This window comes from Amblyomma americanum, chromosome 9 (assembly GCF_052857255.1).
Source record: "Amblyomma americanum isolate KBUSLIRL-KWMA chromosome 9, ASM5285725v1, whole genome shotgun sequence".
In the NCBI taxonomy this organism is placed as follows: domain Eukaryota; kingdom Metazoa; phylum Arthropoda; class Arachnida; order Ixodida; family Ixodidae; genus Amblyomma; species Amblyomma americanum.
In genome coordinates, this window is record NC_135505.1 from 107,814,487 (window position 1) to 107,832,341 (window position 17,855).

The window sequence follows — 17,855 nt, forward strand, 5'->3', positions numbered from 1 at the left end:
TCGTTCTACAGTTGCACTTTCTTCTGACAGGAGGCGCCCTCCATCTCCAAGCTGCACAGCAAAAAAAAATATGCAAGTCACGTGTTCCCTAGCTTTTTCGCCTGGCAACTCCGCGCTCCGAGGCCGCTCTTCCTCCTCTGAGAGTGAAGTTAATGCGCTGGCTGCCGACAGCTGGCGACGTTGAGGCGGCCAACGTTTATAGATATATACTTTAGTTTCGAAACTCCTCGGCGCGCCCACGGGGAGGAGCCGGCCCGCCGCGGTTCCAGCCACCGCGGCGCTGAGGTCGACGGTTGAGCTGTCGGAGCAAGCGTCGTCTGCTAACCCCCAACGTTTCGCTCGCGCAGGGGTTTCCGAGTTCGCTGGTAGAATGTTTGTTCAGCGACCCTATTCCACAACTAGGCACGCTTGTTTCAATAAGGCACGAGTTGAGTTTCCACCTTCATGTGGCCATGAGAGGAAACACCTTGTTGATGATGAAATCGGGGTTTCTTGATGACCCAGCGGTTCTAACTCGCAAACATTTACATTACTCGAGGAAAGGAGAAGGTTTACTATTTATTTACTGTATAAATAAAACAAGAAGAAACAAAGCAAGGAGAAAACTATTTACATGACTAAACCGTTGATCAGACGAATTCAGCCCTCGTTCAACCCAGCGCGCTTGTTTTTAAACCCTCTGTCCCCGCGGACAGCCACCAATAAATGTACAAGCGACACACCTCACCAATCAGTGGTTAAGGAATAATAATAATAATAATAATTGGTTTTTGGGGGGAAAGGAAATGGCGCAGTATCTGTCTCATATATCGTTGGACACCTGAACCGCGCCATAAGGGAAGGGTAAATGAGGGAGTGAAAGAAGAAAGGAAGAGAGAGGTGCCGTAGTGGAGGGCTCCGGAATAATTTCGACCACCTGGGGATCTTTAACGTGCACAGACATCGCACAGCACACGGGCGCCTTAGCGTTTTTCCTCCACAAAAACGCAGCCGCCGCGGTCGGGTTCGAACCCGGGAACTCCGGATTAGCAGTCGAGCGCTGATCCGGAGTTCCCGGGTTCGAACTCGACCGCGGCGGCTGCGTTTTTATGGAGGAAAGGAAAATAAGGTTTCCGCCAACTAATCACACATTGGGGAAAGAGTGCTGATTAAACATTTGGGAAAGGAGAGGTTGCAATCAAATACACGAGCAGCACAAACGTGACCACCCTCTCCCACGGCACCCACGGCACAGCGGTTACCACTTTCCTAACATATGTCCTGTCTTTCGCACACGCGACCAACATATGCTGACGAGACAAACGCTCATGTTGTTTACAGAACACACCGAAAGAGAAGAAGACAGCCGTTAAGGGAATAGCCATGGGTTTCCGGTCACTCGGCTAATACTCAGCCGTATCTCGTGCATTCCCGAAGCCTGAGCACCGCTTGTCAACGCACACATGTCGACACCTGTACATGGTTAGGCTTCTTAAGACGGGCTATGCCCGTGACCGCGCGGAGGAGATAAGGACGTCCGCCGCAAGCAGGGGAGGCCGGGACGGGACGGGTCCCATTGTTGGCGCCTTCCGACCTCACTGGAGCGGCCTTCCTTGCGAACTGAAGACCAGTGAGTTCGCGGAACGGTCAGCGAACTCCACAGCACGCTTATTTTATCGCGCGGATAAAGGTTGAGTAGGATTGGCTTGTTATTTTTTTTTGGTAACACTACATACGCTGCGCACCAGCTCCTGCTAGCACACAGCAAAGAGATGCGTCAACATGCGGCGTTCACCGTGCTGACATCTGCGACAAGAGTGCACACGGGCTAGTGTGCATATGGCTCTAATTTAGATGTGTTGCGGTATAATTTCAAATGCACTTGCTCATCATCTGTCGTGTCAGGCGACCGTAGCTCTGTGCACACGTGTCCCGGCGACCTCCAATAATTTTAAGCGCGCTCAGCGCCCAGTTAGTCTGGTTTACGTTGCCGCTCATGATGCAACATTGCTCAATCTACTGATTCATGGTATACTCTAACTGCACCACTGGGCAACGTACCGTCGTTTTAATGCGAACATTCCTAATGAAGGATCGCGTATGAGGGAAAGCAATCGCCGAAAATAAGTGACACTAAGAAAACTATTGAGAATAATAAAAGTACGATATTAAGGCGATTAAAAATGAAAGGAGGCACTTGAATTTATTGCCAGTTTATACTGTGGACGTATCTAGAGGTAAACTCCAACGAGCGTTCTTTTTATTTTTCCAGTCCGTGTTCGGCTGCTCCAGCCTCGCTCTGGGCCCGGGCGACCTAGCACCACTAGAGACGCTCTCTTTGCACGGATCTTTTTTTTTTTGCATCTTACTTTTGCAAAAAAAGAAAGAAATGCACGTGTGTTGCTGAATAAAAACGAGCGTTCCAGGCCGCTTATCCAAAACTGATGTTCAATTCTGAACATAGGCGGCCTCTTATTTCCGTTTCATAAGAAAATGAATCAAACTTCTAGCAGGCATGGTAGGGAATGGGTTGGTTTATGGGGGTTTAACGTCCCAAAGCGACTCAGGCTATGAGAGACGCCGTAGTGAAGGGCTCTGGAAATTTCGACCACCTGGGGTTCTTTAATGTGCACTGACGTCACACAGTACACGGGCCTCTAGAATTTCGCTTCCATGGAAATTCGACCGCCGCGGCCGGGATCCAGCCCGCGTCTTTCGGGCCAGCAGCCGAGCGACATGACTACTCAGCCACCGCGGCGGCTGCATGGTAGGGAATTGACACTCAGCGTTTCAGTAAGGCATATAAGTGAAAAGCAAAAAATTACGGCCGGTTTCGCTTGGGTTAACTATATATATGAATTATAGTGCGCTAGCACCGTTCGTCCTGTTTCCCATGGTTTATCTTGACATTCCATGCTGTTGCTTGGCCTGAAAAACGATTACTTCGGTAGATATGCCATATGATGTAAGTTTGCATGTTATTGCATCATTTTAGACTTGTACTGCGGTAGAATTGGTAATTCTCTACACTCACAGATAATTGGGAGTACTGATTCCACTCCAGGCGAAGCGGTGCAGCGGTTAAGCTACGCGCCACCGCCCTGCGTTGGCGGTTGCTGCCATCGTTGGCCTTGTGAAAGACTTGTCCGTTTGATTTTGAAGTGGCATCTATAATGTTTTATTTTAAGCTACCGCATAAGGGGCCTCTGAGCTGCGGCGGCCGTAATGCGGGTGTTACGCGATCGTTCGCTGCCGCGCCGTGTGCGTGGGCTTTGTTAAACAGAATGTTTGAAGCTGCTGTGGACACAAAATAATTTTCGGCGACCTCGTTTTTTACTTGCCTAACTCGTGAATGGCTGGAACAGAAGCGAGGACGCTGCTCTGCGATCCTTCCGAGCTCGTTACTGAAATGCGTTCACTGCAAACTTTTTTTCGTTGATCGGCACGAATGCTGAGAGCATCGTTATGTATACCGACCCTTGATTGTAAAAGGTAAACCGTCACGCACATTATCCCAGATTTAGGCCGAAGAGCCTATCCGTCCATTCAGACATTCTTTGGGCAGTGTATTGCGCCAACGATGTGAGATGATGCCCGCCGTGTTGAAAACCATTGATAACTTCGGCCAACTGGTGTTCTTTGATATACAGATACACATCAGAGGCGTTTCCGCATTTCGCTTGCATCAAGAATATTCCCTCCTCAGCCAGGAATAGAACCCCGCGCTCTTGTGCTGCGTTGCGGAGCACCTCCAGCGGTGTAGGAACGAGCTCAGGGACCGAAAAAGAAACCAAGTGTGCATTTGCGACGTTTTGACCGTTTTTGGTTTATGTGGGTTTAACGTCCCAAAGCGACACAGCCCATGAGGGATGCCATAGTGAAGGACTCCGGAAATCTTTACAACCTGGGGTTCTTCAACGTGCGCTGACATCGAGATTAGTGCAGTGCACTTTTAGCTACAGGACGCGGAAATGGTTAATGGAAATTCCCCTGCCATTCGTCCTGTCAAGCTCATATTTTACGCAGACATCGATGATGCTGAGCTGTTGTCTCCCTCCAGGAAATATTGGCGTGAACACGCACAGGTAAGTAAAATACTTAACCGACTCCAAATTGTGATTGGCGGATGTCAGTTTACAATAATTGCAGTTGGCATGGTAAAACACCTAGGTGACCTCAATAATTATGGGCCATGAAATTCTCAATCGAGCGTTCTCGGGCCCAGCAAATTAGGGAGCAGCATATTTGTTATAAATATTACTACCATGTTCTGTTGCACGAAAATATACAGTCGGTGGAAACTGGCCACGAAATCGCCGACCGACATTAATTGATACGCTGCCATGACAGGTACAGGTAACGCTCAGCACCTACACAATGTTAAGTACCGGGACAACTGCTCAAGACAACAAACTTTGATCATCAGACACGCATGATAAACTCCAGCCACCTGTGCGCAGTTTCTTTTGAGTGCTCCATGCTGGATCTGCGTCTCTCTGTTTTTCACAGGCCGTCCCCGAGGGCGGTGCTGCAGCGGCGGGCGCAGACCTATTGCTTGCCTGCTTGGCACACGTGGCTGCAGACTGCTCCATTCCGCAAGCACAAGATGTTTTTTTTTTTTTTTACGGAATTCCAAACGCTCTGCAGGTCTCTTGATGCGAGCACCACATGCAATCATTTCGAAGCCAAATGATTGTCTCGAACACAGGCGTTCACCCCAAGCCACGTCGTTTCTGCAAAGCGCCGATGCGATAGGCGGTGGATGAACAAGACACTTAGGGGTCTGATAAATAAAAGACGCCGCTTGTTCCGTGGGTACTGTCAGTCACCGAGCCGAACACTTACTTCACTATATGTTTAAAGCACAAAATAGGATTATTAGTAAAGAAACCTAGAGGGTACAAAGTCTGTACATTCAGTGGCTTTGCGAGAAATCAGAAAGAATCCAAAAGAGGTATGGAAATATAAAAAAGTAAAAATGCACCATAAGAAATATTCCCGATGTTATAAATGACATAAACTATGCTACAAAGCCTGGGAAAAGGCAGAGTGTTTTAATTGATGCTTTCAGTCAGTGTCCTCACAGCCGACCGATACGATAATAGAGGCACCAGAATTCTCCACTTTTACGCGAATGAATGGCGTAACCTTTACAAAGCACGGTGTTACGTTGCTGCTACAGGAGATCAAGCTAACCTCTTACCCTTGCCCAGATCGGACTTCCAATCGCGTCTTAAAAAACTGTGCGCCTTCGGTCTCGCCTTGCTTGATAAAGTTGTTCACGAAGTCGCTTGAACTGGGTGAACTACCGCTTGATTGGAAGCGGGCAAAAGTATTTCCCACACAAAACACTTGGAGTACAGCAAACACCAGCAATTACAGACATATCGTTCTAACAAACGCAATCTGTAAAACTTTTCAAAATATAAGCTATAACAACCAAATTGATCATCTTCAAAGCAATAAATTTTTTTGCAGATCTCATCATAGATTCAGATCTGGTTTTTCATGTGACAAACAACTTATAGAATTGCTAGGAAATTGCTGAATCACTAAACTGTGGTACATGTGGATTGCATATTTTTAGACTATAAAAACGCCTTAAATTCTGTATGACATAATTTCTTAATACAGAAGCTTTCTGTCCTTAAATTACCGAATGCATTGCAGACATGGCTTACGGCGTAACTGTGCGAACGAAAGCAGTGCGTAATGCTGGATGGAATGAATTCATCAGACGCACTCGTGTTTTGTGAGGTGTCCCGCAAGGCTCGGTTTTAGGGCCGCTTCTCTTTCTGATCTATACCAACGATCTGCCAGCATATCTGTCCAGTTCAATAAGATTGTATGCAAACGACTGTGTGTCTACCGCAGTATCCCCTTGTGAAAAATTTTCGGAACCGCTGCAAAATTTGCTCGATTAATTATTTCCCGGTGTCTGGATGGGAATATGGCCCTCAATCTGTCGAAGTGCATTACACTCACATTCACTAAGAAAAAGAATCCGAAAATCTATAGCTATTTCTTGGGCGCTGTACGCGTGACTGCAGTTATAGAACACAAATATTTGGGAGTTATGCTTGCAAGCGACCTGTCATGAAATGCCCACATCCTCTACTTATATACAAAGCCAGCCGGGCACTCAATGTTATTCGAAGAAATTTCTGGCAAAGCCCCCTTCAACTTAAATAAAGTTTATGCTTGACCAGTGTGCCTCCAGTATCAGATAATGGTTGTTCTGCGTGCGATCCTGACACGAAGCAAAACATAAACGAGCTTGAACGTGTGCAGAAACGTGAAGCCCGCTTCGTTCCGGCAATTATGACTTCAGGAAAAGCACCACAACAATAAAGAATGGCTTGGTTCGTTCATAGGGGTTTAACGTCCCATAGCATCATCAGGCTGTGAGAGAAGCCGTAGTGAAGGGCTCCGGAAGTTTCGACCACCTGGGGTTCTTTACCACGCACTGACATCGCACAGCACACGGGCCTCTAGAATTTCGCCTCCATCGAAATTCGACCGCCGCGGCTGGGATCGAATCCGTGTCTTTCGGGCCGACATCCGAGCGCCATAACCACTCAGCCACTGCGGCGGCTGCAATTAGGAATGATCTGCATTGGCCACTGCTTGAAACCAGGAGAGAATTCCTCAGATTGTGCCTCTTCTATTACATATTGGGCAGAACAGGTATTGACCGGAACATATGCATGAAACCGCCTACTTATCTATCTCGTCGAATCGATCACTCAATCAGAATCCGGGAATACAGGGGACGGATTCCAACTTAGTGTCAAAATGAAAAGCGCCATAATCGGAAGCAGCGGCCACACCTGATTGGTCAAAAAACCGGAAGCGGATGTCGGTTCGGTTGCGGCTGTGAGCGACAGCAGGATGTCACTGCGTTGCGGTTGCCGCAGCAAAATGTTCGGCGGCACGTTTGCTCTTTGCCGAGGAAAAAAAAAAAAGAACGCGACCAAAGCGACTCAAGAAACATTCAGCCACAAGTTGGTTACGCATTGGATTCCACTGTAAAGTAGTAATATTTAAGCTGCTTTATTTATCCAATTGACTTCAGCAAATACAAACAATATAGTACAGACACTCTTTTCTGCACCCTAAAAGCCGGGGGTGCACTTTAAGTAGAAAATACTGTACGCAACCACGCATGGCTTTTCAGTGACAGAAGGCGCCTCTACAGGCGTCGATCGCCGATGGTGAATAGAAGGCAGATAGCGTGTTCGCACAACACGGCGTTTTAAATTTATCTTGGGGAAAAGGGAACGGAGAGGAAAATTTGTAGCATGCACTCACTCGCTGCACAATGCGCGCTTCGTGCCGGGCTCAACCAAGACGCCGTGACTTGCCGTCTGCAAATTATATATAATTGGTTTTTGGGGAAAGGAAATGGCGCAGTATCTGTCTCATATATCGTTGGACACCTGAACCGTGCCGTAAGGGAAGGGATAAGGGAGGGAGTGAAAGACGAAAGGAAGAAAGGGGTGCCGTAGTGGAGGGCTCCGGAATAATTTCGACCACCTCGGGATCTTTAACGTGCACTGACATCGCACAGCACACGGGCGCCTTAGCGTTTTTCCTCCATAAAAATGCAGCCGCCGCGGTCGGGTTCGAACCCGGGAACTCCGGATCAGTAGTCGAGCGCCCTAACCACTGAGCCACCGCGGCGGGTCAATGAATGTAAATTGGTGCGGTGGTCGGACAGGTTGGGCAGATGGTAATTTAGGTTTTTCGTTCATTTTATGCAGGCACGGCAAATAATTAAAAGACATGAGCTAAAAAAACCTTCCTACTGAGTTTCTCTTTATATACAGTGTTGTGCGTTTTTATCGCGAAGAATTTCAAAAATTTCCCCGCCGACCCGCTCGCTCATTCGCGGCGAAATTGCACACAGACTTTGCGTATTATGGTGAGTTTTGTACCGTAGCAAGTTTGACAACAGTACTTACTTAAGCCGTGCATGATGCGAAAGCGTAATTGCCTACGTCGATGTCGGCGAACCAAAATAATAATATTTGGTTTTTTGGGGGAAAGGAAATGGCGCAGTATCTGTCTCATACATCGTTGGACACCTGAACCGCGCCGTTAGGGAAGGGATAAGAGAGGGAGTGAAAGAAGAAAGGAAGAATAAGGTGCCGTAGTGGAGGGCTCCGGAATAATTTCGACCACCTGGGGATCTTTAACTTGCACTGACATCGCACAGCACACGGGCGCCTTAGCGTTTTTATGGAGGAAAAACGCTCAAACGACGTTTTTTGCCTGAAGGGCGGCAGTGGCGCCATCTGTTTTTGCCGTGGAAAGCGTCACGACAAGGCCGCCGAGGCGAGCGTTGCAAGAAGAGCGGGTCCTTTGAATATGCCGTTCCGGCCGTTTCGTCTGCTTCAAGAAAAAAAAGCCAAGCCAAGCCACGGAGCTGTGCTGACGTGTCTCGCATGGGCTCCCGCCTCGACGCCACTTTTCGGCAGAAAGAGTCAGCCTTCGGGCTCGAATATTTTGGACGACATCCGGGCCATTGTCCAGTGCCTGCTGCAGCCGGATTTTGCCAATCTACGGACACCTAGGCATATTGCCGGCTGACTGCCGGCCTAGCCATCGAGCTCGACCTAGCTCATCACCTCTCCGCCGGGAACTGAGCGCCCAGGGACCCGCACAGATGGAGTACGCCGTGGAAGGCGAGAAAATATCACCGTCGGAGCTCGAGGCCGGAAAATGGGAAACCATTCTTCGTTACCGCGACCGACAACGAGGCCTGAAGAATACAGGGCCCGCATCAACCGACGACGAGCCTGCGCAGGGGCACGGCCAAGGCAAGTCTAATTCCAATTTTCCATCGCGAAAGAACGGGAAGAAGCTACTTGCACTCAGCAAGAAAGCCCTCCTCCCGCGCTTACCGACCGACGACTACAAAATCGTCTGCCGACCACAAGGTTGGAATCTGAGGGACTTTGCGCCCGGACTACTACTCTTCTGCGCCTGCGAGGTGGCCAGGCTGCCGTATGATACGGTGAAGAATGAAGACATTATCAGAGTCAATACGGCCAACAACACCTTTACGCTATGCACGCCCGATCGTCAACGGGCGACTGCATACGCCAATATTAAAAAACTGAACCTCCAAGATCAAACCTACAACGTAACGTCGTACGTGGCGGCGCCCGAAGACTCGGTAAAAGGGGTCATTTACAACGCCTACGCGGGAGACTCGCCCGAAGCGGTTCGCCAAGGCTTCGGAAACCGAAACGAAGGAATAGAAGTTGTGGATGCCCGAAGGATCGGGAAATCCAGAACAATACAAATCACCTTTTTTGGAAAGAAGCTACCCAGCCAAGTAATCTATCAGTGCGGCGTCTTTCGGGTCCACCCCTTCAGGGAGCAACATGAGGTATGCTACAACTGCAGGAGAGTAGGACACCGGGCCGATGTCTGCTACAAACCTACAACGAACCTTTGCCGCCGCTGCGGAGAAAATCACTCGCCTCCACCTGAGGGAGAACAGCCAACCTGCCAACCCGTATGCATCGTCTGCAACGGGGGCCACAACACAGGCAGCCGGAACTGCAAATTCCGGCTGATCAACAAGAACAAACGAGGAACGCCCCATGGCAACCAGACACCCAAGCCAGGGGACAACGACTCATCACTACACGGACACCAGTCTAGGCCCAGGAAGAAGGAACACGGTGCTACCGGAAAAGGAGGAAGCCACAGCCGGAACAACTCCAGCTCCTTCCCGCCCCTGGGGAACCCTGCAGGGAACGACAAGAGAAGCTCAAGCCGCGGACGCAGCGATAGCCGCTCCAATAAAAAGGTGAGCTGGCCAGCAGAGGCCTCCCAATCTATTGACGCTCGAGAGAAGGAGTTTCAGATCCAACTACAATCCCGAGACAGAGAAATTGCCAGCCTTAAAAAAGAGTTGGCTGACAATAAACGCCTGTTACAAGCGCATCAGGTACAGAATGCCACTGCGGCTAGAATGCCACCCACCGCGTCCCAGGATTCGACCAATAATGCGATGGAAACAGACGCTATTTGCCACACTCCCTCCAACGCGTCCCAGTCTTCAGCCCATAACGCGACGGACACAGACGCCAGAATAGCAACTAAAAGACCGCATCCTACAAAAGAAGGCGAGGAATCCAAAAGAAAGGCCGAGGCTTCGGAAGCCGACACCCCGCAGCCGTCGAAAGCGCCTACCAAACTCAGGGCAGACATCACTACTCTGTCAGAGAGAACTAGCGCTATATCAACAGAACAAGCAACCTTCCAAGGCCTCGTTACTACCAAATTTGCAGAGATAGATATTCGCTTTGCAACACTAGAGGGACAGGTATCCCAAATAGCCACCTGCATGCAGCAAATAATGGATAGGCTTACAACTATCGAGGCCCGCCTACCCCCCACCTTGGATCTGTCCACGACGCCACAACCATCTATAACCCAACATGGCACCACGCCAAAAATTTGAAATTTGGCAATGGAACTGCAGAGGCTTCCGCCGCAAGCGGGCCCACTTGCAGCTCCACATCCAACAAGCACCGTCTGTTCCAACCCCAGACGTGATTGCATTGCAAGAAGCTAGCGGCAGGGCTACACTGCCAGGCTATAAAGCTTATCTGCCACCTCATTCTGATACTAGTAACGCAGCCGGCTCCTTCACAGCCACTCTGGTGCATAGAAATATCACCGCAATTCAACATTTTATAAATGATTCGGAAGAAGATTACACCCTACTTGAAATAGTACCAAGGCAAAAAGGAGGCTCAAATCTCTTCATCCTTAATGTATACAACCCTCCCAGAAACAAAGGCAATGGACTCCCACACTTGTTGATAAACACAGTAAAGCTGGCTGCTAAGGCTCAACTATTAATTGTGGGAGACTTCAACGCTCAACACCCAGCATGGGGATATACCAAAGCAACTCCGAAAGGGAACCTGCTCTGGCAAATCATACAGTCACTAGGGCTCACAACGCTAAACAACCCGAGCGACCACACACGCATGGGTAACCGTGTATGTGTAGACACATCTCCAGACTTATCCTTCTCTAAAAACGTCAAGGACGCAAAGTGGGTCAACACCGGGCAAAACCTTGGTAGTGATCACTTCATCCTTAGCATCACCTTCCCCACGACAAAACTTAAAAACAAAGCAAAAGAAATACGAACCACGGATTGGGACAAGTTCAGGCAACTTCGCGACAAAACAGCTCCAAAGGAGATCTCTAACCTTAGCGACTGGGTTATCTCCCTGAATGAGGATGTCAGCTCCACTAGCGTTGTGGTGCCAGTTGAGAAGGAGGAGCAGATTGCAGACTCAAAACTGTTACACCTGTGGCAGGCACAAAAAGGCCTCCAAAAACGCTGGAAGCAGCAAAAACACAACAAGCGACTACGCAAAAAGATCGCTGAAATCGAGAGGCGAATCGAGGAACATACACTTACTCTCCAAACACAACAATGGAACCAAATATGTGAAACCGTCAATGGACAGCTCGGAAATAAGAAGACATGGCATCTTCTAAGACACCTGCTCGATCCAGAACAAACACGTCCCGTGCAACAAAGTCAACTGTACAGACTCATACATAAATATGAGGGTACAACTGAAGACCTAATCAAAGAGCTAGCAGAACGTTATCTAAACACGGATGATAGTACCACACAACCAGACTACCGGGGGACTCCTAATCCAAATTTAGACGCAGACATCACAGACGCAGAGGTCTGGTACGCAATTGGAAAACTGCGGACAACATCTGCGGCAGGACCAGACAAAGTAACAAATAAGACTCTCAGGAACTTAGACGCAACGTCGATCGCGGCGGTTACAGACCTTATGAACAAATACTGGCATGCAGGCAACATACCACCAGAGTGGAAACACGCGAAAATCACTTTTATTCCTAAAGCGGGTAAGAAACTCAGCACTGAGAATCTACGCCCAATTTCATTAACATCATGCCTAGGCAAACTCATGGAGCATGTCATCCTCAATAGGCTCCAAAACTTTGCGGAGGACATGAACCTCCTACCTGAAACAATGTTAGGATTCAGGGCCCAACTATCTACCCAGGACATTCTCTTGCAGCTTAACAAGGACATAATTGAGGCTGACGAGGGAACAGGAACGAAAGCAATATTGGGTTTAGACCTTGTTAAAGCTTTCGACAACGTCACCCACAAAGCCATCTTGACAAACTTGTCAGAAATCAACCCCGGAGAAAGGACGTACAACTACATCCGATCCTTCCTCACTAACAGAACAGCAGTGATAACGGTCGGAACAATAGAGTCTGCCCCAATCAAACTAGGAAGTAAAGGAACGCCACAGGGCTCCGTCCTGTCCCCTTTCCTTTTTAACCTCTCCCTCATCAAAATTCCCCCCAAACTGGCACAAATACCAGACCTACATCACCCGTTCTATGCAGATGACATCACACTTTGGGTAACCAAAGGATGCGAAGGCTACATAGAAGACACACTCCAAGTAGCAGTGGACATCATCGAGGCATGCGCATGGGATTCCGGCCTCACTTGTTCTGAGCAAAAATCTGAACTCTTCGTGATCCGTCGTAAACAAAAAGGTAGGCGTACCACGACATCCCCCCCGCAAATAAACGTCTATGTTAATGGACGATCTGTCAAAGAGGTACAGACCATGAGAATACTGGGGCTGTATTTACAAACAAATGGAAAAAATACTGACACACTCACTAAGCTAAAACGCACGGTAGAAGCGACGGCGCGATTACTCCGCCGCATAGCTAACCGCAGACAAGGGGTGAGGGAAAGAGATTTATGCCGCCTAGTGCAGGCCTTTGCGCTAAGCAGGATACTCTATGCCACCCCTTATCTGAAATTTTCGAAAGCAGAAAAGGACAAATTGGATAGCATGATACGGCAGGCCTATAAGGCTGCGTTAGGACTCCCACTAAATGCCTCAACCGAAAGGCTTATGAGGTTAGGAATACATAACACCTACAATGAACTGAAAGAAGCCCATTTAATTGCTCAAACAGCGCGATTAGCCAATTCCAGAACTGGCAGGAGTATTCTTACCAGGCTCGGAATTAACTTTCAACCTACGAATAACGATGCTAAAGTAGACTTACCCCGCGCCTATAGGACGGCCCTACTAATCAAACCACTCCCCAAAAACATGCACCCCTTACACCATGAGGGTAGAAGACAAGCACGAGCCAAAGCCTTACATAAGAAATACAGACAGTGCGCTGCAACACTTTATGTAGATGCGGCAGAATACAAAAATACCAATGCCTTTGCAGTTGTGGTTGTGAACGAGAATGGTGACCACATCGTCTCGGCGACAATCAAAACGAAATCCTCTGAAACGGCAGAAGAGGCGGCTATAGCCCTCGCCCTAGCACATACCCAAGGGAGCATCATCCTCAGCGATTCCAAAATGGGTATCAATAATTTCGCTAAAGGGCGAATTACAAACACCTCCCTTAGAATCCTTAACGCAACCAAATTCTCACCAAATTATTCCGAATTGATATGGGTCCCAGCCCATTCGGGGAATCCGGGGAACGAGGCAGCCCACAATAAAGCCCGAGGTTTCGTCGACCGGGCAGTGGATGAGTCTGGCTTCCTGAATTTCACGAAGGACTCAATGATCACATATCATGATCTCACCAATCATTTTAAACTAGAGAGGAGAATTTTCCCCCCTCCAGACAAAAGACTTACTAAAGAACAAAAGGTTACGTGGCGTCGTCTACAGACGAGATCGATACGCACCCCATCACTCCTCGCGCACATTTATCCAGATCTTTACAACCCAAACTGCAAACACTGTGGCCAACGTGCTACCTACGATCACATCCTGTGGGACTGCAAAATAGAGCCCCCTCCGGGTGATCTAGTTACAGCTCCTTCTCTCGAGCGGTGGGAGACCGTGCTGGCTAGCTCTGACCCCAGAACGCAAGTTTTGGCGGTGGAGTGGGCTGACAAAGTCGTCGAGGGCTATGTACTCTCGACCACTTAACGCGACCTCTTGCCAAGCTCTTCCCGGCGAATAAAATGTTTTACAATCAAGACTGCTTCAACTGAAGCGCTTACAACAATTTCGGCGAATTCAGAGGAAAAAATATCAGAAGAACTGATTTAACGAGGCTTTACATTTCAAAGAATATTGTTGGAAACGCTCTCCTCACTCAGCGGCCTTCTCGTGACGTTTTCCACTGAAAAACCAGATGGCGCCAGTGCCTCCCTGCAGCGAAAAAAAAATGTTTGCTGGTTTTGGTTCGCCGTTTTCTACGTAGGCGGTCACGTTTTCAAAGCATGCGCGGCTCAACTAAGTATGTACCGTTGTCAAACTTGCTACGATACAAAAGTTAACATGATACGCACGCTCTGTGTGCAGTTCCACTGCGAATGAGCAAGCGCTTCAGGCGGGGAATTTTTTGAAAATCTTCACGATAAAAACACACAATACTGTATGTGTCGCAAGAATTCGCCGACTAATTTTTCATAGATTCGCCATGGTACGAAGCGCACGCATGCCCATTGACGCCTTAAAACTAACTTGCAAGTTAACTCGCGAGCTCAATAATGCAGAGCCACACCACCGCGGCTATCGAGAACCGTAAGGGACACCAAAAAACCGCCTCTTGCCTGTCAATCGCTTCGGTGTAGCAGCGCGTCGCTGGCGACTGACCATCCGTGCGCGTGATTGGTTTCACGCTGGCAGACATTACACACGATCATGGTGCAGGACGCTTCAACAGCTAATAGGAAATGCATGTTCTGTCATTCTGTGTGTGCTACATCATTCAACATACGCAGACGAGACAACTCGGTGATAGTGGCGCCATCCAGTATGAATGATGAGAATAATTTCTGCAACAAACCAGTGCTCGTTAGGCCTAGGAGCTACCAAGACGTCCAGCGAAATAAAAAACGGGCCAAATTTTTTGTCCATCCAATTTGTTATAGGCAAGAAAAGACGAAGCGAAAGACCCGTACCTAGTTTATATCCAGTTCTCGGTCCGAAAACCGCAGCAACATCGACGAGTTCACTTCGAAGCGAGAGGCTCCACTTCCGATGGCACCGATATGTTGGCTGTCGAGCATCTGCAGCATACGCTGTGTGTTTGGCGTCACCGTCCGGTTTCTTCGACCCTTTTCGCTGCATCCGAACCACCACATCAGCTTCCAGCGTTTCGATCCATCAGGTGCGCCCGTTGCGGCAGATTATGACGCTTATTATTGTGACACAAATTCGGGATTCGGACCCATGTGCCGCGTCAATATTTTCAAATACACATTCTAAAAAGAATCCATGCCTGGAATAATTTACCAGAACACATCATTACTGCTCCTCCTTCATCTTTCTCTACTCAACTGCGGTGTTCTATGTCTCATTTCTGATGATTTTTTTTTGTTTTTGTCACCAAGGCGTCTGGCGCACATAGGCGTTTCCTTTCTCTTTAGTTCTGGTGTATATTTATTATGTCGTGCAGAGCCTCCGTATTGAATGTATGTAACCAAATCCTACTTTTATTTTTTAACATATTTAAAAGGAAGTGTTCTTGTCCGGTCAGTAACCGCGTTTTTCTGTATATGAACGTACGTATGTACGGATTACTCTATTTTGCCGTTTTTTTCTTTACACCCCCCTGGAATAATGGCCGTTGAGCGCTGTAGGTACTGTAAATAAATAAATAAATAAATAAATATGGAGCAGCGCATTTGTTATAAATCTTACCGGCATGGCTGATGATGAGAGTGATTATGTATGGCGCTAGGGCATCTGCGGCCAAAGAGCGCCACGGCTGAAGGTATTTTTCGTTTGCTCAAGGTGAGGGTCAAAGACCAATTTCCTAAGCATTTCACCCTGATTAAGCTGAGCACCAGGCCAGGGGAAGCTTGTACCAATTGTGTCACTGGTGGGTGCCCGGCGGCACTGGGGATCGAACCCCGCACCTCCCGCCTGCGAGGAGTATTCTCAACCACTCGGTCACCGCTGCGGTCGACCGACATGCCTCCTGCCTTTAATACCATCATGTTTGGTTGCACCAAAATATACAGCGGGTGGAAACTGGCCACGAAATCGCCGGCCGAAATTAATTGCTACGCTGCCATGGGATGTACAGGTAACGCTGAGCACCTATAGAATGTTAAGTACAGGGACCAGTGCTCAAGAGAACAAAATTTAGCTCCATGAATGGCGATGAAGACGGAGCTTGCTCGTGAGGAGGCGCTTCCATGTTCTATGGTGGAAGAAGGGCCTGTTCCTTGATCATCTGACACGCATGATGAACTCCAGCCACCTGTGCACAGTTTCTTCCGAGGGCTCCATGCATGCTGGATTGGCGTCTTTCTTTTTCACGGGCCGTCCCCGAGGGCAGTGCGGCAGCGGCGGGTGCGGACCGCTTGGCACACGTGGCTGCAGACTGTCGTTTTCTTAAAGGCCGCCTTGAACTGGCCTCTTTTGTCACATATTTGGGACACCCGGGAAACAGCACCTGTTTCTTGGGTGCATTTACAAGTGACTCGCTATTGAAGTCGGCGTATAGTGCGATTTTATACCCTATGAGCGGGAAAGTGCTTCGCGCAGACGTGGTCGCTCGGTTCCAGTATTCTATCTGCTCCAATGATTGCCTGGCGCCAAAGTTTTAGCGAGCAGGGTTGCGCGTCTGTTTTCGCATGCTGCTCCGAACGCCATTCGCCGAGAGGCGGTCACATAATTTTCTTGACGTCAAGTGCTCAACTTTCCACGAAGAAGTTGACTTCACAGGCGCAGTGCAGAGCGACCCCTCGTCAGCTCGACTCCTCATGTGAGCCCACGCTGTCGGCTACATTTCACACATTTTCCGTGCAGACCTGTGGCGTCAGGTCTCGGGTTCTGCTGTGGAAGTGAGGGATGCAGTCGTCAGCTATGACTGCGTGCAGTGCGCCAAACTGCAGCAACCGCACTGGAAACGGCAAAGCGTTTTACGAACTGCCATTTGGAAGGTCAGCGGCTGAAGTGCGTCGACGATTGAAGCGGCTTTTGAGAATGGGCCGCGTTAAGTGCGACCAAATATCATAATTTAATAACTCATATGAAAAGATGGTGCTTTTTAATAAAAATTGGGTAAGCTAATAATATCAACGAGAAAGACTATTTACACGGCCCTTTAGACATTCGTCATTTCACTGCATTTAGCAACAGCGTATTCTGTAAAATGTTTTAGGCAAGGTATTTAGTTTGAAATTTTTTTTCGTTAGGTCAGACTCGGTTGTTGAATGCATTGGGGTTGCTTTTGTCTGCTTGCCTGAGATAAGTTGCATAATCATTTAAATGTGGGTCTAGGGAGATGGGTTTTCATATTTTCTGTACAGAACTCGCACAGAACACGCAGCGGCGCCAGTTGTGAAAAAAGTAATCCATCGCTATGTTCTTTTTTCCTTAGGACGAGCACGCAGGAAGACTGGACGTGCCAGATGCTGTCCCATCCGGAACGGGACTGCTTGTTCATCTGAACTAACTTGTTCCAGAAAAAAAATCTTGCAGCCTGTTTCTAGTACTTGTCAATTTCCCATGACTACAATTTGCTGTTAACCTGCAGCGGTTCTATCTTCATGCTGTATGCACACACTCGTGAAAACAGATTAATTTTCGACGTTACGTTTAAAAACTTGCGACCGAGTGCAAATCGCACGCAAATAAAAATACAAGCCCAAGCGCTCTGCAAAGCGAGGCCATGAATGCAGCCCCTGTACGCACGAACGGCGGCTTTCCCGCACAGCTTCGAACGTGATGGTGGACCTTCGCGCCACTCATATACAGGTACACCAGTTTTTCCCAGTTCGGCCACAGCTCGCGTGCTCCGTATTACTGTTGGGGCACCTG